The sequence below is a fragment of the Tursiops truncatus genome, chromosome 12 (assembly GCF_011762595.2).
Source record: "Tursiops truncatus isolate mTurTru1 chromosome 12, mTurTru1.mat.Y, whole genome shotgun sequence".
NCBI classification, from domain to species: domain Eukaryota; kingdom Metazoa; phylum Chordata; class Mammalia; order Artiodactyla; family Delphinidae; genus Tursiops; species Tursiops truncatus.
This window is the reverse complement of record NC_047045.1, coordinates 54,349,424-54,374,919: the sequence shown is the minus strand read 5'-3', so window position 1 is coordinate 54,374,919 and position 25,496 is coordinate 54,349,424. Positions and strand designations below refer to the sequence as shown.

The following is a 25,496-nucleotide window of genomic DNA, read 5'->3' as shown; positions in this document are numbered from 1 at the left end:
ACTCCCTCAGCTAGTGAATGACTGAGTCAGATCTGCCTGACTCAAAAACCCATGCTCTTTCCATTCTACCATGTTATATTAAAGTGGCACCTTTAAAAAAAATCTAAAGTAGCACAATCAACTAAGTAAAACAGTAAAACGACTTACTATTTAAAAGAATGATATTCTCACAAAACCACATGCAAACAAAGTCCTGTTTGCCATACATTTATTTTACTCTCCTGCTGGCCAACACCGCAGTCCTTCAGATTAGATTTGGCTGCACTACAGAATACACACTGGAAGTCGAGCAACCCCAAGGCTCCATTAAGGTCATTATTCTTGTGGATTTCTTTTCCTCCCGCAGGGACAGGCATATCAATTTTTCTATATGTTTTGAAGAGCTTAGCCACATGATTTTAATCATTTCTCCCAGGTGGCTCTTAGAACTTGCATGGTGGCCCTATATATTATCCAACCAAGGACAGGTTCCAGTGCGGTTTGACGAATGAGCAGGAGACCAAAATCGGAGATCTGAAATTCTCTTCCCCAAGGAGTAATAGTTTTACCTTCTACTGCTTGGGGATCCTAGGGAACCTGAACGTTGGGAAACAGTGTAATTTAAGGTTTTGAGCTGGGCCACAATTTGAGATCATCTAATATTTTTTAGCTATTTTTTTACAAATGTTCTTGTTTGGGTAAAACCTAAGCTATGTTTTTCTAAGTATCTTTCCCTTCAATTTTTAAATATTCATATATTTTAATGGAAAGTTATATTAATTTTTTACAGTAAACTCATCAAAATGTATTTAGAAACATATTTCCCAATTGGCTTTACAATAATTTTTATAAACTTTAGAATGAATACACACACACACACACACACACACACACACACGCACTCACACACGACATGTTCTCTTCCCAGGAAACAAAACAAAAAGAAAACACACAGCACCAAAAAGTTCAGGTTGGGTTCAGATCTCAAAAGCCGCAGGTTCCAAATAATTCTAAACTTGGATGATGGTTTCTTCCATCCAAGAATGTGTCCCACATGTTATTGAATGGTGCAACCACATTAACCACAAATTTGACCTAGTTCTCTTGTACTTTTTAATTGACTTCAGCCCCAAACTTTTCAAAGTGTAGACTTAATTGAACTTCTCTAAAATATTGCAATTAAATGGCATTTTTTTCATCTAACCACTGGCATGGGAGGCAATGTCAATCATCCTTCCTGGGTATCGAAAAATCTCTCTTTCTTCCTATTCATTTCCAGGCAATAGAGCTAGGCGATTTTATTCTGGGATAATATTCTCTTATCTTTTCTAATAGATCTTCCTATCAGCACACTTTGATCACTACATATGTTACTTATCATATATCTATTAAGCCCCTGTTAGAAGTAGAATGCTTATTTTAACAAAAGTTAATTCTACAAATACATACAAATTGTCTACTGTCTGCCAGCAAAGATAATTCACTGAATGATATGAAAGCAATTATAATGTCAGAGTTGAAAAATCTGTGGTATTCATAATGCTGCATCTCCCTCCATGGCCATGATAGACATTGTTAATCAATCAGGTACACTTTCTTGTTGATCTTGTGCATGACATGTGAATTTTCCTCAACAGTGTTCCAGAAAGCCACCGCCTAACTACTGGAGTTGGTACTGCAAATATAAATTTATCTCATACTACATGCAATTACTCTGAGTGCTCTTCCTCTCTTACCTGTGTGTGTATTGCTGGAGTGCAGTGATAATAATCCACATGAAATTATTTGTACTGTCTGGATGTTCCCATCATATGCCTATACAGTCCTTCTCTTTAGTACATATTTCCTAAAAACTGTCATTGGCCGTACCCGCCACTGCTTTTTTCTAGAGTTTCTTTTTCTCATTGTTAAGATTAGGAAAAGCAGAAATGGAAACAATACCTACCCAATGAAGTGAAAGTTTAAGTCTGTCATATTTATATAAATAAAGAAAAACAGATGAATATAATGTGTTAGAAAGACTAAGGCATTAGGAGCCAGGAGATCAGTATCACTTACTCCTAATTCTCCACGTGTTGCCAGCTCTCTGACCTTCGCTGAATCATTTTTCATTTGCTCATTCATCAGACTAATATTCAAAAGAAATCACTATGTGTCAGGCACTCTTCAAAGCCCTTTGTTGACTCATCTGAAAAATGAGGAACATACACTTCTCTCAGCTTAAGATGTAGACCAGACCAAGACTATTAGAGTAGTTCTTCTTCTTGGTTTTTTGGAGGGGTTATTGTTTGGCACTGATCTAGAACCAGCAGGTTAAGCCAATTAGGGAAGCAGTCTTCATTATACTCCCAGGAATGTTTTCTAGTGATGACCTAAGGGAACATTCTGACCATTTCAGTATTCAGTTCCTACTTTTTCTTTTTTTCCTCTTCTGTTTTAACATCCTCTTCTCACATTTGGATTTATTTCTCCTCTCCTGTGCTCACCTGGACTAAACTTCAGAAACACCAGGTCCTCTCCAATATTTTTCATCTTTTTTCCCCCCCTCACCTATAAGTAATTTATCATCTCTATTATTCAAATTAACAAATCCTGTCAGCTGAACAGATTTGCATTGGGCTACATGATACCTCCCAGACTGTCAGTTATTGAGAGAAAAAAAATAAAGATCATATATGCCCACAAGGCAAATTTCAGTGAATTAACAACTCAAAGATGATATCAAAGCTGAGTTACAGTAAAATCTACAGTTAATGAAATATGACATTTCAGAATACATGAGATATCATAGAAAAAGTAGTTAAGTACTTCTTACAATAATAAATAAAAAAGAATGGAAATTAATGAATCAAGAATTTCGTTCAATAAAATAGAATAGTAACAAAAAATACTGGCCTATAAAATTTGAAAGAAAAATATACAGTAGGTTGAACACATCAATGAATGAATTAGAATAAAGAATATATCATGCCTAAAGTTAAAGCACTAGAACTACACTGTCCAATATAGTACACTAGCCACATGTGGTTATTTAAATTAGTTAAAATTAAATACAATTAGATACTTAGTTTCCTCAGTCTCACTAGCCACATTTCAAGTACTCAGTGGTTACATGTAGCTAGTGGCTACCATATTGTGCAGTATAAAATATGGAACATTTCCATCATTGCAGGAAGTTTTATGACAGTGCTGTTCTAAAATTTTAAAAAAAGTGCAAAAGCACTTACTAACACAAGCATTAACTGTGTTCTGATCAATGCAATTAGAAAAGAAAAATAAAGAATATATTTTTTTCAGAAGTGAAATTGTATTGCATTGAGATATAATGTCATCACTGAAAATTTCAAGACATTCATTCAGGAAACTATAACCAACAATAAGAGAATTCAGTAAGTTGGCTGAGTATAATATCAATATAACAAAATCAGTAACCTTCTTACATAAAAACAACTCTTTTATAATGCAAATCATAATAGAAGAGAAAAGAACCCACCATTATAAATGACAACAGAAAAGATGTAACACACTAAGAATAAACTTAGGAAGAAATGTGTCAGGAGTATAAGAAGAAGGGCTTCCCTGGTGGCGCAGTGGTTAAGAATCCACCTGCCAATGCAGGGGACATGGGTTCGAGCCCTGGCCCGGGAAGATTCCCCCATGCCGCGGAGCAGCTAAGCCCATGCACCACAACTACTGAGCCTGAGCTCTAGAGCCCAAGAGCCACAACTACTGAAGCCTGTGTGCCACAACTACTGACGCCCGCGTGCCCTAGAGCCCGTGCTCCGCAACAAGAGAAGCCACCTCAGTGAGAGGCCTGCGCACCACAACAAAGAGTAGCCCCTGCTCACCACAGGTAGAGAAAGCCCGCGCGCAGCAACAAAGACCCAACACAGCCAAAAGAATAACCAAATAAATAAATAAAAAAACATAAAAAAAAGAAGTATAAGAAGAAAACCTAAAATATTACTATAGAAGATAAGTGTAAATATGTGTTCCACTCTTTGATAGGAAGAAGCCATTGTAAGATACAATTATTCACTACCTCAAACCTCATGCCAAATAAATTTCAGATGAATCCAGGAATTAAGCATAAAATTTGAAACTATAAAACTATTAGGTCTCAATATGAGACTGGTATCTCTAGTTGATATGCAACATACAGAATCCATAGATACAAATATTGATGATTTATTCACATAAATTAAAAAAATACTGCATGAAATAAATGTGATACTAAAAGCAAAAGAAAAATGATGAACTGGGAAATATATGAAACACACATAAGAGATAAAGGGCAGTTTACTTAGTATATAAATATATTCTATCATCAATAAAGAAAGACCCAATAATCCAATGGAAAATTAGGCAAAGTACCTGTGATGGTCAGTTTTATGTGTCAACTTGGCTAAAGTCCCCAGTTATTCAGACACTAATCTGTGTTGCTGTAATGGTATATTGTAAATGTGATTAACATCTGCAACTAGCTGACTTTAAGTAAAGAAGATTACCCTCAATAGTCTAGGAGGGCCAGATCCAATCGTTGGGAAGGCCTCAAGAGTAGAACTGAGGTTTTCCTGAGGAAGAAGAAATTCCACTGGCGGACTGCAGCTTCAACTTCTGCCCAAGAATTCCCAGCTTACCCTGCCTTATGGATTTTGGACTTGCCTAGTCAGCCCTTATAATCACATAAGCCAATATATAAACAAACAAAAGGCAGGGGAATGGATGTGTCTCTTTTTCCTTCAGGTTTTGTTACTTTGATAGAATCCTGACTGATACATACTTACAAGTGGAATTTCTTGGTTGCAGGGTATAATGTAGTTCAACTTCACTAACAACACCGACTGTTTTCCACAGTAGTTCTTTCTATGTATTTGAAAAATTGGATAGTTTATAAAAATTATTTTAGGAGATTTTATATTTTAGATAATACTCCTTTGCTGGCAATGTGTGTTGTAACTATCTTTTTATATACTGTGCCTTTTTAACTTTTAGAGATTTTGATCTAAAGGTCATAAGTTTACTATGGTCTGCTGTATCCATCTTTTCTTTTGTAGTCAGCACATTTAATACTTTGCTTAGGAAATTTTTCCCTATCGTGATGTTATAAAGACAACTTCCCTACATTTTCCTTAAAATTAAAAAAAAATTATCTCTTTAGTCAATCAGAAATTGATATTTGTGTATGGTTTGGGGTAGCATTCCAGTTTAATGCTTTCCATACAGATAATCAGCTGTTCCAGCACTGGTATTTTCAATTAATTAATTAATTAGTTAATTTACTTTTGGCTGCGTTGGGTCTTTGTTGCTGCACGTGGGATTTCTCTAGTTGCAGCGAGCCGGGGCTACTCTTCATCGAGGTGCGTGGGCTTCTCATTGTGGTGGCTTCTCTTGTTGTGGAGCACGGGCTGTAGGTGCGTGGGCTTCAGTAGTTGTGGCACGCTGTGGCACATGGGCTCAGTAGTTGTGGCTTGCGGGCTCTAGAGCGCAGGCTCAGTAATTGTGGTGCATGGGCTTAATAGCTCCACGGCATGTGGGATCTTCCCAGACCAGGGATCGAACCTGTGTCCCCTGCATTGGCAGGTGGATTCTTAACCACTGCACCACCAGGGAAGTCTCCAGCACTGGTATTTCATAGTCCCTCCTTTTCCCTGTCATTTGCAATGATGTCTCTGATATATATTCTTTTTCATATGTTAATGGGTCTATGTCTGGGCTCTTAATGCTAATTTATTCATCATTTTTAAGCTTATTCCAATTCATGAGAATAAATCTTAATTGCTGGTTAGACAATTCCCCCAACATGATTCCTCTGTTTCAGATATATCCTGACTATTCTTGGACGCTTGAACTTCTTCATAAGTTTTAAAATCTGTATGTCAAATTCTTCAAAAAATAAGAAAAAACAACAAAAAAATCCAGTTTGGATTTTCTTCATAACTGCATTGACCACATGTACCAATTTGGGGAGGGCTGATATTTTTCAAGATGTTGAGTCTTTCGACTTATAAACATGGTAAAATTAGCTATTGAGTTAAGCCCTCTTTAACATCTTAATCCTCACTGCTTGCTTTTTCTTTTGCCCTTGTTAATTTCCATTTTTTAGTGAGAAAATCCATAATTAAAAATTGTGTTTGTTATAATTAATGCAGTCTCTAGTTGCAGATAGGTTGGAAGGAACTTCAGAGTATCTAGTCTATTGTATTGCTGGGATAGAAAGTACAATTCTTATCTATCAGATTAACTCAAAAATCATGATCATTGGTTAGTAAATTTTTCTTTTAAAAAGGGGAGGAAAATGCTCCATGCTTCAACCTAGGACTTGATTAAAAACAGAAAATAAATAAATAAAAATAAGCATATCAGGCCCTGAAACAAAAGAACTGTGGAGAGGAATGAAACCTTCTAAGAAAAGCAAGGAGTCCTCCAGTTTAACCTCCCAATTGATATAATAATTCTTTTGACAGCATACTATAGATGGCTTTCCAACACTCCAAAAACATTTTACAGTGATGTTCAGTTTGAGTTCTAGAACCATATTTAAAAGATTTTTAAAAAAATATTTGAACCATATTCCTTTTCCTGGTAAATTTATTGATGTAATCCAATTTTCCAAAATAAGTGAAAACACAACTGAACATTTGCCTGAACCTTCAGTACTACAATAATGATGACACCATAGAGATACCATGCCAACACAGTATATCATTTAAAAATCAGAGTACAACTGCATCTTATTTAAAAATTGGAAGATGCTTTCACATTTTTAGAAGTTATGTTTCAAATCAGTCAACATATGAACAGTATACTTGGGACAAGCAACAGTTCTGAGCCTACCCTTCTTAGAGAAGGCTGCTTAGACCATAGAGAAATATAAACAGAAATAAATCTCTGATTTGGAAATGACTTGATATATTTTACATTAGGTGAGAAGAAATGGAAATCCTAATTAGAAATGGCATCTGTTTATTTAATAGTCTATATGAAGGGGAACTATGGAAATACGTCTGGTGTTCCAGTGGCTGTATAATAATCAGTGTATCCTGACTCAGAAGAGAAACTGAAATTACAAACTTGAAAGAATAATATGATCCCTATTCTATCAACTAAACATCTCAGGCTTACAACCCTTCTGAAAGTGGTATGTTTGAGGAGCATTGCGGACTCTGATGCTCAACCAAATTCCATCTGCTTCCCATATTTCTTAGCTCCCTTTCAGTTCAGCACTAGCATGTGACCAGGCTTGAAATGAAAGAGAAAGAGAATGAAAGGAAATGAAAGAGAAAGGTATATATATATACCTTTATGTATATATGTATATAAAGAGAAAGGTGTGTGTGTATATATATATATATATATATAAAATGAAAAAGAAAGAGAAAGGTGTATATATATATGTATATAATGAAAGAGAAAGAGAAAGGTGTGTATATATATATATATATATATATATATATAAAATGAAAGAAAAAGAGAAAGGTGTATATATATATATATAATGAAAGAGAAAGGTGTGTGTGTGTGTATATATATATATATATATATATATATATATATATCACTTCCAGGTTGAGGAGATGAAAACCCCATCAATGATTTTCCTGTATTTCTTTCCCTTCCCCAACAATAAACACCTATATGTTTCAGAAGGTGCTGCTACAAAATGGGGGGAGCCTCTGTAACCCTGGCATACTAAGTAAACCTATGCAGACTACAGTTCTGTTTATGTGAGTAAGCATAAGATAAAGCACTGAGATTTGGGATTAATTTGTTAGAATAGCAAAATCTAGCCTATTCTGATTAATATTGAACAGCTACTAGATCCAATACTATTTTTTACAAATTAAAAACGTTTTCAAAATTTATGGTGAGTCCCATAATGAGAAAAATACTTGAACTTTTTCCTCTAAATATTTTTTCAAGGTGGATATAATTCTACGTTACATAAAAAGGATTGAATTCTAATTTATGTGCTTTACTTCCACCAATGCTCAGATCCCCACTTAGTCTATTACCTATGCAGAATGGATATGATAACTATTATTATTTGAGAATTATTGACTGATTGGGGAGCCCAAGACCCAGGTACCTAGCATGGTGAGCAAGGCAAGACAGAGCGGGGTCCTTGGGTGGAATGGCCCTTGGCAATGCTCAGAGAAACTGAGAGGCAGCTTTTCTGTGCTGCTCTAGACTCTGCCCTGATGGCCTTATCCCTTTCACCTCTGCAGCTTCCTCTCTGACCCCGCTGGCTGTAGTCCCCATGTCCACACTTCCCCAGCCACTGTGGAATTTGGCACAGTCATTGCACTTAAGCCATGAAGGAACAATGTACACCTGTTACTGTAAGCCACTGCCCACTCATGAACATCTTAGGAAAGATAAGGGGAGCCTGGAATAGTTATAGGCCTCAAAAAACAGGAGCCAGTATAACTTTTAATATCAGAAACCCCAAATCAGAATACAAATAAGTGGAAATCAGCAAGTATCAAGTACAGCCATTCCTTCAACTAATATTAACTGAACATCCACAATATGCTAAACACCACGCTCAGCACTGAATATAAAGTCATAAACAAGACTGAATTGTTTATCATTCTCTGCTCTCCTAGAGGGCCTCAGAATCTAGTGGGCACAAAACAAACCAGAGATGAAGAGAAAAGAGAAAAGTTAAACAATCCATGTTGTCCTTCAGGGTAAATATTTATATTAATAGAAATGAATCATACCACTCTGTTAACTAAAATCTTTCAATGGCTTCTCATTGTACAAAAACAAAAGATGAATTATTTACCCCAAACTGTAAGTCATTTTGTGATTGGGTCCCTACCTACTAAGTAGGGTCCCTACTCTAAGCATCTGTTTCTTCATCTGTAACATGTTGATAATAGTATTTACTTCAGAGAATTTTTGTGAGGATCAAGTGAGATAATCTATGCATTGTGTCTGGCAATAGAAAGCACACAATAAATGTTAGCCAATAATATTGTTATTATCTCTCCTACCTTATCCCATGACTTCCTTTCCTCTCCCTGTACTTCACCCACACTGGCCTCTGAAAACTGTTAGACTCGGTCAAGTTCTTGTCTACATATGGACTTGACTTCTAGTCTCTGCCTGGCTCTTGGTCTGACAGGCTTCTTCTCATCCTTTACATTTCAACTTAAATTGTCACTTTCAAGACTCCACCTAAAGTGTTATCCTGCCCCTGCTTGTCTCCATCACAGTACCCTGTTTATTTCACTGGATATTTAATTAACTGAATTTATTTCATTTATTTGAGAACTTACTCGCTTTATTGCACGTCTTGCCCAGGAGAATTAGGCTCCAAGGGGCAGGGAGCATTTGCCCTGACTTGTCTGTTGCCGTATCAAATATGCTTAGAGTAATGCCTTGAACATAGAAGTTCTTTAGCAAATATTTACTGAATGAATTAATAAATTCACAAATAAATCAGAAGTTCTAATTAGAATAAAGTCTAGGAAGATGTTTTTAAAAGAGCTGAATTCCAAAAAAAAATACATAAATCGATACAGCAACTTCAAAGTTTTGCCTTTCTCTCTAAAGGATTGGTCAAGAAGTGAATCGCACAAGGGTAATAGAACTTCTGCTGTCACTTGAACAAAATCTCACCTATAATATCCAGGTTCTGATACGAGAGGTCTCAAATCATTAGTATTAGTAGATACTTAAGTAATTATTTCTTACAGGTCAATTTAATAGGTACTGAGACTATGAAGAAGAATGAGAAATCACAAGGGGATTTTGATATAATAGAAAAGAAAAAATATTTATTATAAAATCAGTAAAAGTAAAGGGTGTTAAAATATAACGTAGTCCTGTCTTAGGCAGTGAAGTACAGCGACGTGGAGATTGCAAGCTGAAAGATTTGACCTTTGCACAAACGCTGAGTGCTGAGGAAATGCAAAGGCTGGGCAGGACCCGGAAGGACACATGCCTTTGCATGTGGACAGAGAAAGAAGAGGCTGGGAGAAGAATGTGAGCACCCTGGGCATCCATATGATACATGAGGGATTATCAGTAGACAAAGTAACCAATCTATCTAGTGTTAAAGCTGCACTGATTAAACACTTCCTATTAGACATGAAGCACCCAAAACACCAGGGCACTTCAGTTAACATTACCTAATAAAATTGGTAATTCTTTTCATCACATATTTATTGAGTACATGCTATATAAAATATTCTATGATTAAAACTGAATAATGTGCCATAGTTCGTTAAGTATTTTCATATCAATTATCTTAACTCACAATATACAGTTAAGAAGATCATCATTTTCTAGGTAGAAAAGCTAAGTCATTTTTCATTTTTCAAGGTCACCAGTTAGTAAATTGCAGACTTATGAGAGTGATCTAGAATATCATACTTTATCTAGTTCAGTGCTCTTTTGCTGTTTCATATCTGTCTTTCAGTTGCGGTAAATATTTATTCCACTTCAAATACTGCAAGTACCTGTGTGCAGAATGAATGTATCAGTCACAGTATTTGCTTACGTGATTACTTCACCAGAAATATTTGTGATCAAAGGTTGAATTGCTAGAAATTAGGCGTTTCAGTTTTCACTAATTAAAAAAAGTACAAGGGGGGACTTCCCTGGAGGTCCAATGCTTAAGAATCCGTCTTGCAATGCAGTGGCTGCCGGTTCGATCCCTGGTCGGGGAACTAAGATCCCACATGCCATGGGGCAACCTAAGCCTGTGAGCCACAACTACAGAGCCCATACACTCTGGAGCCCACATGCCGCAACTGCTGAGCCAGCACACCACAGCTAGAGAGGAGCCTGTGCACCGCAATGAAGAGCCTGTGCGCCGCTACGAAAGATCCCACGTCCCACAACTAAGACCCAACACAGCCAATAGATAAATAAATAAATAAAATAAAATAAAATAAAATTTAAAAGTACAAGGGTATTAATGCTAAACAACTGTGAATTTAATGAGGATAAGTAATTTAGGAATGTCATGTTACAAAGTTAGCCTATAAGAAACTGATTTGATGTCAAAAGTATAATTATACTAATACAAATGTATTATGCTATTTAGACTTTCTTTAAAGAAAAACTCAAGAGTTTAGAATTTCTACTGTTTTAGTTTTATTTTTGTTTTTATCAGCCTGGACATTTACACATTCAATTTTTACCAAATTTTCACTTGTATCCATCTTAAGGGTCATATTTTGCTCAATATTTTACTATTTGACATTTGTATTATTATTAAGTCAAATTCCCTTATTTCCCATAGAAATCTATAAAATCAAGCAATTTCGAAGATTTTTTAACACAGGAAAATATACCAAATCGTAATTCCTATCAGTCACGATATGAAGATACAAAATAATTACAAATAGATACTGCTTTAATTGAATAGGGAGTTATCGCAAATATTTATATTCCTGGTGACATTTACTCCCTAACAGTTTTCTAAAAATTATTAGTGTCTTTTGTCCCAAAATTGGAAAAAACTGAAAAACTGACACATGCGAATTTCTTTATTGACTACTATTTTAATGCCAATGTGAACATTTTGTTTTATGCACAACCCTTTTCTTTAGGGTGCATTTAGAAAAAAAACTGAAGGATTCTGTATCTGTTTCACTGGTGATGACAAGTATGTTAATTGCTTGCAGATAACATCTGTTCTAGTGAAATCAAGATGCAGAGGCTGGGTTGGATCTGTGGTGCTAGCAGCTTTCTAAAGCTTTGTCTGGGAGACCAACTGCATGCATTTCACAGACTCTCCAGGCAGCTGGAGGGCTTTTGAGTTTTTTTGAGAAACTTCCAGCAATTGAAATAAAATCTGTCAGGAATCTTGGGTCATCGAAATGTCTCTCTTTGAGCAGTGGACTCACCTTTGAAGGTTCAAGATATCCACTGACCATGACGCCTAAGTGTGCTCTGGCTAAAGCAAGTTCAGGGTGAGCTGCCAACCTCCTGCATGCAAAAGCGGGCCTCTGACTTCCTTCTCTGTTTACAGAGCAGAGTGAAGGGCCCCTCTAGAGGGAATAGCAAGAGCCTAGTCAATATAATGTCAGATATAAAGGACCCTTATGCTCAACAGGCCACATTTACCATTTTACAGGGTTCATGGACTACAATTGCTTACCAGATGTGCCTATGGAGTTGCTAACCATGGCAACATGATGGCTCTGGTCCCAACCTTTTCCGGGCCCTGCATGTTTGCTTCTCCTCTAAGCTATGAGTTTGTGTAGACTCTGATGTACTATTCCTAGAAAAGCCAATGCTACTCACCAATGGATCAGACAGTCATAATGCCTTGTGCTTTGCTGGAGACACATAGGGTCAGGCCTGGAATGTCCTTTTCAGTATGTGCAGACCCAGAAGATTATATCAACCAAAGCTATGAGGTTAGGGATCTCACTGGGTCTGCAGGTAGACTTATGGTGGTGTAGTTCAAGAAATTTTTAAAAATTTGTTACCGGTTATAGAGTTTAGAAAAAGGAGACTAGAGACATGGATGGAAAAACTGAAGAAAGTAAGCACATGAGACACCTGAGAAAGAGAATAGAGACAAAATCACAGGAGTAATAAAAGTGAATGCAGTGAAAACAGAGATATTAATAATATGATATGTTTACACTATGGTGGAAAAATTTATCTTAAAAATTTACTTCTAACATGGAATTCCTTATTGCCAATACAAGTTTTAAAAATATATTTTCAGTGTGCTTTAACACATCCCATTTGTATAAAAGCTAATGATGTAATAACTTAAGATAAATGCATTCTGACTTTGTAATCTAGGACAAATAAGCTCTTTCCACTAGTTCATTTGAGGACCCTCCCTATGTAATAAGCCATAGAACAGCAAATTCATGGTGCAAAGTACATTTCCTCACAGGTGGAAACACTTCACTCTTGCATGTTTTCCTGTCATTGCTCTGAACTCCTTCAGTGGATAAATAAAAGCAATCATTTTTACAAACTTAGTGACACTGAACAAGATATACCTATCTGTTAAAAGAAATATAAACATCAGTACGGTTACCAATAGTGTTCTCAGGACTGTAGTTCCAGAACACTTACTACAGAACAAATTAAATTCATTGACTGGGAGGTGGCATAAAGGGTTTTCGACTCTGCAGATGGAAGTGAAGAAGTCAGCTTTTGTTGGCTGTTTTGGCAGCCTACTTTCTAGACTTCTACAGCAAAAGTAAGCTTTATTCTTTCAAACAAATCCAGCATCAAACAATAAATTTTCAGCAATCGAACACTGTATTCATAAGAATTAACAGAAAGTTTGGTTTTTTTAATGAGTAATTTAAAAAAAACTTCAGGCATTTATTTAAATTTAGAATTTTAAAACACTTCAGAAACCTAATTATAGATGTATCTATGTTTTTACAAAAATATAGATGAACAAACACACACAAACATGGTCGTAGAATTTTATCTTTTGATTCTTGTTGGGTGATAGCAATCTCACATAAAACATAGTGGTTAGTTTTTTATTTTTATTTTTATTTTTTTTTGCGGTACGCGGGCCTCCCACTGTTGCAGCCTCTCCCGCTGCGGAGCACAGGCTCCGGACGCGCAGGCCCTGTGGCCATGGTTCATGGGCCCAGCCGCTCCGCGGCATGTGGGATCTTCCCGGACTGGGGCACGAACCCGTGTCCCCTGCATCGGCAGGCGGACTCTCAACCACTGCGCCACCAGGGAATCCCACTTGTTAGTTTTTTAAAGAATATATTTATTTGTATTTTTCTAGATAGAATGCCTCAAAATGAGAAGGTTCAAAATAGGCATCAACGTTGCACCTAGCAAGAGAGAGTGAAGCACTTGGAATTCTTGCCTTCATAATTCTATACTGCTTATGATCATTTCTCTACTTTGCTCATATAGTCAAGAGAAACTATTAAGTTTTTCAGGATGGTCATCTCCAGTAGCAGAAGAGAAATTATGTTGCCTGTTTGTGCTATCATTTACTGATGACTCTTCAGTGGTTATACAGATAATATTCTTGTTCTCTTCCTATAAATCACCAATTTTTTCTGACATTTTACTACTTATTTAGAAAGAGAATAAGAGCAGGAATAATTTGTTAAAAATTTAAAATAGGTATATTTATGAAATATTACACATTGCAGTAATTGGATAATACAAGTTATTTTCTTTATAGCTAGATAAAATCATACTTATCAACATAAATGAGTAAAAGCTTAATGTTGGTATTTTTGTGAATTAGGGACACTTTAAAGAAAAAACAAAATTGCCAAAAGTTTTAGACCAACAAACTAAATTGAAGCATAAAAATTAAAAAAGGAAAAGATAAATATTGACAATTGTCATTGTCATTGAAATTATTCAACAAGGATAGAGATGTTTCAAACTTAACAGAAATAGATTAAGTTGGGAAGGCCATGTTACTGAAACCAAAACAGTTACAGATATTTATTTATCTCTAAAACAATTACTAAGAAAAAAATCTTAATGTGTATGAGTATAAATCCAGTTTATAATCTGATTTTTTAAATCCTTTTTTTCTTTTGACAATTAGATTATTGTTCATAGCTCCTTAAACTGAACCAACTGAAATGACTTTTAAGAAATCATCCATTTCAGACTTTTAAAATTAAAACTATTTTGAAAAGATAGTTTCATTTTAAAGATGGTACATATAAACATAATTCATTTTTTTAAAAAAAAGTTATAACCTTTTGTCCTCTAGGATTATGTAGGTCAGCAAGACTCACCAGGCATGTTAATCCTGCCAAGGTAGCTCTTACTTCTCCTTTGTAGAATTTATCCCTCTTCTAAGTAATAAACTATTTGCTCAGTAAGTGCTTTCCTAGTAGACAGTGAGCAGCATGAGGATAGGGACCTGGGGTGTTAGTGAGTAAGTTCCTGGTCCAGAGTAGATACTCAACTACTATTTGTTAAGGAGAGGAGACACGGAGAGGGAGAAAGAGGTAGAAGCGGAGGAAAACAGATAGCCTGTGAATATTGCGTGTTACATCAGTTTGATATCAGGGATGCTCAGACATTCATCAAGAGAAGAAAAGGGGAGAAGTGCCATTTTCTTTTGAAATCTGATGTGAAAGGCAATGCATTAAGACAGGAGAGAGAGGGAAAAAAAGATTCAGAGCATAACACCCCACAAAAGGAAAACTGGGCTGAAACACTTCAAAGGAAGAAACACGAAGGTTAGAACAGGTAAGACTCAAGAGTAGGCAGACTGTGTACTACCATCAAGGCGAGGATGAACGTAGGACAGAAGTAAAGAGTCGCTTAGATCACTGGTCCTTAGGCTAGTTCAGGCCCACACTTCTACCTGTCCATGAGGTAAGCACAGAATGTGAAAGTAAGCATTTAGAAATGTTTATACAATTTGATGGAATAATTTTGTGCTTGTTGAATTCAGTGAAGACAGACTTGGGTTTATATCTGTACATTTTCTATTTGATTTTAGGGGAACTCATTTTAATTGTATGTTTAAAATCTGAAATGGTAAGTTGAAAATGTACAAAATAAATGTTTAAAAATAAAAAATTATAAAACATTTAAAATTTAACAGCTAGTCTTCACCAAAGACAGCCTGAGAAGCACTGACATAGACAAAATGTTGGATTTTACTGCTTCTTTCCATTTTCTTTGTGGTTGTACTGTTCTACTGTCTTAGAGCAAGTATACATTAATGTCCTCTACAAGCTTTCTCACCATGAAAAAATAATCTTAAACATACTAATTGGGAATTATTTTAAAGAGCTTTCTAATTTGTGGCATGTGACAATATATGAAACTTCAAGTAGAATAAATACAGAGGCTTTTGGTTTAGTTTCAATACACAAAGTTAGGGCATTGTCACCATGTGGGCTTAAAACTCTTTTCTGCTCAATTGTTTCTATAAATATTTACATAGAACTATAGCACTTTTCAAGCACTTGCAAACAGTGGCTTGCTATGTTATAGGTATATGAAATGTTTCTTTCAGAAAAAACTTGCAAGCAGAAATATTGAGCTTTAAAAATCTACTTAAAGTTCTTCTCCAATTTTCCCCTTCTGTAACAGCACTCTGTATAATAAGTCCAGTTACACCCTTTCAGGGGACTCGGGTTCGTGCCCCGGTCTGGGAAGATCCCACATGCCGCAGAGCGGCTGGGCCCGTGAGCCATGGCCGCTGAGCCTGCGCATCCGGAGCCTGTGCTCTGCAACAGGAGAGGGGCCACAACAGTGAGAGGCCCGCGTACCACAAAAAAAAAAAAAAAAAAAGAATGGCATAATAAGCATCAATATATGTGATACTGAGCTGAATGAATTAAAGTTACAAGTGGAGTTTTGAAAGGGCCCAATAAGCAACATCCTTTCCCCCAGCTGAGTGCAGAACCAAGTAAAAGACAAACACAGAAGTCAGACAGAAGCAGATGAAAAGGCCACCAGCTTTTGATCACTCCCCTGACTGGAACTTCTGACAAAAACAGAACCTGCTCCAACCAACTTACCTTGTGAAGGAGAGCAAACGGTCATTCTTTCTGAGACAGATCTGAAGAGAAAGGAGAGAGAGAGAGAGAGAGACTGAGCAAAGCAAGTACAACTCTTTCTTCTCAAATCACCAATCAGATAACTAACTCCTATTCCCTTTGGGAAAAATGTGTGAGCAGGTAGAGAAAAGCAAGCAGTCAGCCTTACTCTAGAGGTCCCTAGACTTGAAACCTTAACGCCTGGGAATGGAAATTTCTCTTCAACATAAACGATGGCCCCCAAATTTTCTTCTACTTTTACTCTATACATAAGTGTACCTAAGAAATATTGTGTACTGCCTTTGCACTTTTAAATTTATTTAATTTTAAACTATGTAACTTTAATAACTTAAATTCAAATGCACACAGTGGATTATGTATTTTATTTTATTTTTTTCTGGCCGCACCACATGACATGCAGGATCTTAGTTCCCTGAACAGGGATTGAACCTGTGCCCCCTGCAGTGGAAGCACAGAGTCTTAACCACTGGATCGCCAGGGAAGTTCCTGGATTATGTATTTTTTACAATGGGGTTCTGATACTGATTTCTTGTTTTTTTCTCACAGAAGAACTAGGAAAGATTTCTTAGTTCTGGCCAAAATAATATTGTGAATTGTGGTTTGTTTAGTGGTGTCCTCTTTTTGAATTTCCCAATTTTAGCTCATTCATTTCTCTGTACCTCCCTCTATTTAAAAAAAATTAGCTTTGTTAAGATATAGTTCACATACCATATATTTCACCCACTTAAAGTGTACGATTTAATGGTTTTTAGTATATTCACAGATATGTACAGTCATCACCACAGTCAACTTGAGAACACTTTCATCACATCAAAAAGAAACACTGTACCCTTTAGATATCATGTCCCTATTTCTCCACCCCACTCCCATTCCTAAGCAACCACTAATCTACTTTCTGTCTCTGTAGATATCCCTAGTCTGGATATTTCTTATAGATGGAATTATACAATATGTGTTTTTTGGGGCACTAGCTTCTTTCACTTAGCATATGTTTTTAAGGTTCATCCATGTTGTAGCACAAATCAGTAGTTCATTCTTTTTATGCTGAAAAATGCTTCATTGAATGGACATAGCACATATTATATATCCATTTGTCAGTTAATAGATATGTAGGTTTTTTCCACCGTTTGACTGTTATGAATAATGCTGCTATAAACATTCATGTCTAAAATGTGTCTCCTACAAAGAATATACCATTGAATCTTGTTTTTTAAATTCAGTCTGACCATCTCTGGATTTTGCTTTGTTTGATCCATTCACATTTAATGTTATTATTGATATAGTTGGATTTACATCTGGCATTTTACTTTTGGTTTTCTATGTGTCTCATGTCTCATGTTCCTTTGCTTCTTCTTTATTGCTTTCTTTTGTATTCAGTAAATATTTTCTGATGAAACATTTAAATTTATTTATTGATGATTTTTAAATTACTGACACATACGCATATACACACACATACACACACATATTATTAGTGGTTGCTCTAGGACTTATCACATATATCTTAACTTACAGAATCAGCTTTAGCTTTATGCTGGCTTGATTCTATGTCTTGAGTTATAGAAATATATAACTCCTATATAATTCTATTCTCTTTCTTCCTTTTTTGTGGTATTATCATTACAGTCTATTAATGTTATATATTACATTACAAACCCAATAATACACTAAGCCAAATACAGCTTTGTTCCTATCCACCTCCTTTATGCTATATGTTATTGGCAAACATATTACATTTTTCTATGTTATAGGTCCAACATTACATTATACACATATTATTTTTATCTTATTTTTTTATTATTATTATTTTTGACTGTGCTGCATGGCTTAGGGGATCTTAGTTCCCTGACCAGGGATTGAATCCAGGCTCCAGCAGTGAAAGCACCAAGTCCTAACCACTGGACTGCCAGGGAATTTCCTATACATATTATTTTATACAATTGCTCCTTAAATCTGTTAAGAAAAGAAAGGAGAAAAATATGCCTTTATCCTGGCTTTAGTAATTACATAATTACCTTTACTGGTGTTCTTTGTTTTTTTTTGTGTGTGTAGATTGAAATTACCATCTAGAGTCACTTGCTTTTAGCCCAAAGAATTTTGTTATTTCCAGAAAGGCAGATCTATTAGCAACAAATTTTCTCAGTTTTTACATATCTGGGAATGTCTTTGACTTTTATTTTTGAAAGATAGCTTTGCTGGATATAGAATTCTTGGTTGACAGTTTTTCTTTGAGCGTTTTGAATATGTTATCCCACTGCCTTCTATCCTCCATTATTTCTGCTGAGAAGTCAGTATTAATCTTATCAGTGTTCCCTTTTAAGTAGGGTGCAATTTTTCACTTGCCGCTTTCAAGATTTTCTCCTTGCGTTTGACATTCAGCACTTTTACTATGATGTGTTTGTTCGTGGATCTCTTTGAATTCAATCTATTTGGACTTCAGTGAGTTCCAGGATATGTAGGTTAGTATTTTTTTTTTTTTGATAAATTTGGGAAGATTTCAGTTGTATTTCTTCAAATATATTTTTCTGCTTCTTTTCATCTTTCCTCTCCTTCAGGTCCTCCCATTATATATATGTCAGTGTGGTTACCGGTAACCCACATTTTTCTGAGGCTCTGTTTATTTTTCTTCATTCTTTTTTCCTTTCTGTTCTGTTCTGTCAATGTATACTCAAGTTCACAAATTCTTTATTCTGCCAATTCAAATCTACTTTTAAGCTCTTCCAGTGAATTATTCAGTCCAGTTTTTTTATTTTTCAACCCTAGAATTTCTCTTTGGTTCTTCTATTTGGTTCTTATATTTTCTATTTGATGTAACATTGTAAACATACCTTTTTATACGTCTTTGATTGTGATTTATTTTTTAGTTATTTGAGTATATTTGTAATGTCTACTTTGAAGTCTTTTCCTGTTATATTTGCTTTGTCAAAATTTCTCGGGACTTGTGTCTTTTTTTTTTTTTTGGTTGGAAACTGGACATTTAAGATAATACATTATAGCAACTCTGGATACTGTCACTCCACCTCCTGGTTATTAATATTGGGTTTTTTATTTGTTTAGTGACTGGCTGGATTATTTTAATGAAGTCTATTTCTTCCTTCACTGTGTCAAGTCTCTGTTGTTGCTCCTGAGGAAAGCACAGCTTTGGATATGTCCACAGCAATCCTCACATGACAGTGGTTTTTTCAGAGCTCATTTTCTCTTTTTCCCTGGCCACATCCAGATGTTTAGCTCTAGTAATTGTTGGCTGACTGCTCTATTGTTTTCAACAATGCCCTGGGGCATAAATTGCTCTATATATGATTCCAGTAAAATTTTTTCTCCTCTGAAGAAGCAGTTTCCAAGGTCAATCAGTGTGGGGATTTGTTCTGACTCCAGAAATTTTCCTCTGAGTTCTCTTTCTCCAGTTTTTTTTCCAGAAAATTGGCCAGGCTATAGTTTAGCCTGCATCTTCATTGAATCTATGAATCTCCTCCCAGTTGACTTTCACCACAACTGCCACTGTTTTACAGAGCACCCTAAGGCTTGAATTTCTCCACGCTCTATTGCAAATGAAGTCAGTTTTTTGGGAAGAGATTATGAGCTACCTCCTGATTCTCCGCCCCCCTCCAGGTAAAATCTCAGCCGGGCCTCTGGAGGTAGGGACAGTAGCACACTTCTCTCTGAATGACATCTCCCTTTTAAGAACTGAGAACTTGGAGATGGTGGGTGTTGTAGCAGCCTGCCTTGGCTTGCCTCTTCCAACATGGAACCATCACTTTATGGACCTAGGGAAGGTTGATTGGGGCTCCAGTATTCTCAGTTATATTTGGCCCACTCTGTTTCATGACTGGGGGCTGGGTAGAAGAAGGGAGCCCTCCCCTCTTAAACATACTGACCTGGAATTTAGCCTTAGCAATAGGATGACACATGCTGATGTCTTACCCCTCCTGGGAAAAAGTCCTCCAATTGGAAGCTGGTGGAAGAGGGAGCCCTGTGTTCTTGGCTGCAGCAGTCTGGAGTGGAGTTTCTACCTCTCTGAGTTGAAATAGGGGAGGAAGGGATCAGTCTCAGTTCAAATACCACAGACTCTAGATTTTCTTAACAAATATTTGTAGATTGCCTTGAATAGATGTTTCTTCATTTGCTGTAAGCTCTTAGGAACATTTTCAGAAGCTGAAAATGTCTGTTTTGCTTTCTAATAATTCTCATCAGTGTGACTGGGGAGTGTGCTGCCAAACTCCTCATGCTGTCATGTGCGTCACTCCATTTTTAAACATTTTAATAATAGTATTATACTGTATGTATGCTTTCACAAGCAGATTTGTGTCTTAATATTTTGTTTGATAGATTCAACCACATTGATTTTTGTTGCTTCATTTTAATCATTATGATATTCCATTGAATGATTATAATACCACTGATTTATCTATTTTCCTTTTGATAGATGTTTAGGTTATTTCTGTTTTCATGATTACAAACCATTCTGCAATTAACATTCTTGAACACATTTCCTTCTAATTTATATTAAAGTCTTATAATGCATATAACTAAGATTACAGTTTTGGGGTTTTAGAGAATATGTATACAAATATCACCAAACTGCTTGCTAAAACATTTATATCAATTCGCCCTTTCACCAGTAGTGATTTAGTTTTCATTTCTCCACATTCTCACTATCCCTTGGTGTCTTCAGAATTACAATTCTCATGTGAGTGAACTAATAATTCACTGTGGTTTTAATATTCATTTACCTGATTTCTAGTAAGACTGAACATATTTTCATATATGTTTATTGACCATTTATGTTTCCTCTTTTGTGTAACACATAATTTTTTATTGCTTAGCATATTATCTATATTGAAAACATTTTATGTGCACTTGAAAAATAAATGTGTATTTTGTTTTTGTTGGGGGTATGTCCTATATATGTTAGTTAGGTCAAGTTGGTTAATCAAATCTTCTATATCTTTCCTGAATTTCTGTATTATTATTATATAAATTACTAAGAGCAGATATTGAAATATTATCCAACTTTTCAATTCTGAAAACCTTTAATTAATCGTTGTTCTAGAATGCAGTTATTTGGAATAAGATTGCTTCTTTTGAGACTTGCTTTCTAGCTTTGTTAAGTCAGATGTAAAAAAGCCTTAATCTATAGCTAATTTAGCCCAACTTCTGAGGTAAGATTCTTCTGAGGACTCCAGCTGATATCCTGTGTATCAGGAAGTCTTTTCACTCTGATGAGTGGGAATAGAAACTATTCCCAGCCCTGTATGTGGTTGAGGATTGTTCTACTTCTTTCAGGCCATTCTTTGCATGAGCTCTATATTTTCCCCACTGTAGCGAAACAGTACTCAGCCAAAGACTCAAGGGGACCCTTTTGCAGTTCCCTGGAGTTCTCTTTCTCTCTGTCTGGATCTCTTCTCTCTCTGATATTTTACCCTATAATTGCTAGCCACCTTGTCCTGCCTTTACTAAACTCTGTCTCCTCAATTCATTGAGACTCCTGAGTTCTCTTTGGGTTCCCACTTCCTGCACAACTCCCTGGAAATATTCTACATAGTAATCTGAGATATTCATAGGATCCATCTTATTTATTTGCCTGTTGTACAATGTCTGAAAAGCGTCATATCATATCTGTTCCATTTGTCTTCCTTGTTAAGTTGGGAAGACAAATCTGGTTCCAGTTATTCTATTATGGCCAGAAATAGAAATCTCTTAAGTATCTCATTCTTAAATATACATGGAAAAGTATGAATTTGCAGACATCTAAAGAAAGTCTATAACATGAAAGAAAAATATAAAGAGAACAAAAAATAAAGACCTAGGAGTAAGCAGAATTAATGCAGGTTGAAAAACTTCAGAAAAAAAATTATAAATCAATATCCTTAGAATAATAAGGGAATGTAATGCATCTATAAAATACCTGAGAAAAAGGCAAAATGATCTAATTTAAAACATGCTAGTTTTTTTTAAACTTTAGTACAAGAGTTAAAAAATAAAATCAGGGGCTTCCCTGGTGGCACAGTGGTTAAGAATCCACCTGCCAGTGCAGGGGACACATGTTCGAGCCCTGGTCTGGGAAGATGCCACATGCTGCAGAATAACTAAGCCCGTGCACCACAACTACTGAGCCTGAGCTTTAAAGCCTGTGAGCCCCAACTACTGAGACCGCGTGCCACAACTACTGAAGCCCACGTGCCTAGAGCCCGTGCTCCACAACAAGAGAAGCCACCGCAATGAGAAGCCTGCGCACCACAATGAAGAGTAGCCTCCACCCACCGCAACTAGAGAAAGCCCGCCCACAGCAACGAAGACCTAACACAGCCAAAAATAAATAATAAAAATAAATTTTAAAAAATAAAATAAAATAAACTACATTTTCCAGAAAACAAAGCAAATGAAGAGATAGGAAATTGGATGAAAATGGTAAAATATTTAGAAAAATCAATCCAGGATATCCACTATCAGGATAGTAGGTGTTCCAGAAAGGAAAAGGAGAAAATATAAGGAAGATAATTTCAAACATACAGAAAAAAATTCATATATGAGGGAAGTGATTACCCAATTTCTAATGACGTGGCTCAGTAAGTGCAAAAAAAGTACCAAACTAATGCACATATTTATGCAATATCACAACACCAGAGATAAAGAGAAGATCCAATAACTTCTGGAAAGAATAATGCGTTTCATATGAAGGACATATCAGAATGACATTTTTCCAGAGAAGAACTTGGTACTATAGGATAATGAAGGATATAAGGGAGTATTTGGAAACATTTATGAATAGAAAAAGTTATGTAAGTTAAACTTTTATGAATAGAAGAACGTTATATAAGTTAAAAAATGAGACAGTTATTAACTTCTGAGAAAAGAGGTCACAGGAGAGAAAATTCAATCATAGTATACTATGAGTTTACATATTCACAGTAATGAAACTACATTGTTAACTAATAATTATGATATGCTATATTGGGAGGTGAGAATCAGCATGAAAGAGATTTACATTCTTTTTCAAAATAATGTGAAATTTATTTCGGATGTTAAAATTGATAAATCAAGGAAAAGAAGTACAGTCATGTTATTTAGGTTTTGAAAAATGGAGAAATAAAGGCTAATATCAAAAGATATAACTAAAAGAATTATTACCCCTTGTAGGTAGTCTATGGAAGGGCAATCCTGAGGATACTGATTTCAAAAAAATCCTCTGGTACTAATTATGTGCATGAATTACTTTGAATAAAAATTAAGACATACATCATTTCAATAAAATATTAAAAAATATTGACTCTGTATCCTGTGTCTTTGGGGCAGATTTAATCCTCTCTGGAGATTTTAGCCAAGCCAATTGATGTACAATTCCTTGTTTGTCATTTTTTGTTCAGGGATTTATTTTTTGTTTTTAGCAGAGCTACTAAGAGATGAGCCAACATGTCTCCATATTCATTTTATTTATGGTGCTCTTAAAATACCAACTAAAGAAAGTATAGACACATGCCACACCCAAGATATTTTCAAGCATGTATTTTGTTGTTCACTTTTATTCACCACCCAACTCTCATCACCTCTACTCAATATCCCTTCCAAATTTCCTGGTTGCTCTCTTGAGATTGTATTAGTCAAGCCATTCCATTACTAGTTGCTGCACTCCTCGGTGTGAACAGGGCTCTGTGTCCAGCGCAATCAGGGCTTGTAGCTAAAGAGCTCATTTGGACTCTGCTTCACTTGGTCCCCTTCCAGCTATGTTCTTGGCTTACTTTACTTTGGTGGTTGAGAAATTACAGGGACTGTAACATTTATCTTTTCTTATCTTACCTGAATCTTCATATATCTTACTGACTAAGACATGTTCTTCTGATTTAGTACATCTTATTGCTATTAAAATAACAAAAAAATTCCAAATATACCTAATCACATTATTATAACTTTCCTTCACACAATATCTAACCAAGCATATTTTATAAAAGTATTGCAAAACAAAATATAGTTTACTTTTGGCCAATATTATTCATCACTAAGTAGCATGATAAAGGAATAATTATCCTCATCACAATATTATTATACAACATTTTTTCATGGTTTAAATGCTTTCTATAGACCAGTTAAGAAATTTCTTTCTCTATGTTAAGTAATTCATAAGCATTCTCACAATAGCCCTGTAATGTAAGTACTGTTCCTATCTTATAGATGAGAAAACTGAGATTTAGGGATATTAAATATCTTCCAAAGGTTACAGAGTAAGTCAGAGGTATAGCCAGGAGGTACAAATTCCTATGGAATCGTACAGACTGGAAAGAAAACCTATTCTCCCTGTTAGGAATAAACGTTTTGAAAACGAGTCCTTAAAAAAGGTGACACCTGAACTGAGTCCTGAAAATAAAGGTTGAATAAAATAATAAAATAAATAAAGAATAAATAAAGATTGGAAAGATAATGTGTGCCAGAAAAAGAGAACAGCAAGAGCCAACAGGTAGAATATGGCAACTTAGGGAAGCCACAAAGAGATCAACATGACAAAAATACAGACTGTGTTGACAAAAGGGTGAAGTTTCATTGGAACCCAGCCATACCTATTTGTTATGTGTTGTTTACGGCTGCTTTACCACTATAAAGGCAAAGTTGATTAATTGCAACAAAGTCCATTTGGCCCACAAAGCTGAAAAGTGTTTGCTATCTGATCCTTTATAGAAAAAGTTTGCCAACCCCTATTTCAGAGAATCAGTTAAGTTTTAGAGCAATTAAAAGAAAAAAATTATTTTTACCCTCCTTTCTCACTTTTACAGCATTCTTTATTTATTTGTGTAGATCCAATTTTGATTATCATATTCCTTCTGTCTGAAGATTTCTTTTAAGATTTCTTATAGTGCAGGTCTAGTAGAAGATCACTACTCTCCAGTGATGAGCTGGGTTACGAAAATGAGCACAGTCTCACCTAAATACCACGACTAAGGCTACCTCTGTTTGCTTTTATATACCTCTTGTATCATAGCTCTCCAAAGTTTTTGCATGCCCTTTTTAAAAATA

The 25,496-nt window shown here is 35.6% G+C and overlaps 1 long non-coding RNA gene across 1 annotated transcript in view; it reads right to left on the bottom strand.

The window, feature by feature from the left end:
- The window catches only part of LOC141276098 (uncharacterized), a 225,614-nt gene that overhangs the window by 15,074 nt on the left and 185,044 nt on the right, over positions 1-25,496 (bottom strand). The window contains exon 4 of the long non-coding RNA XR_012325043.1: positions 16,455-16,495. This is a non-coding gene — a long non-coding RNA (uncharacterized lncRNA). The remainder of the gene's footprint in view (positions 1-16,454; positions 16,496-25,496) is intronic.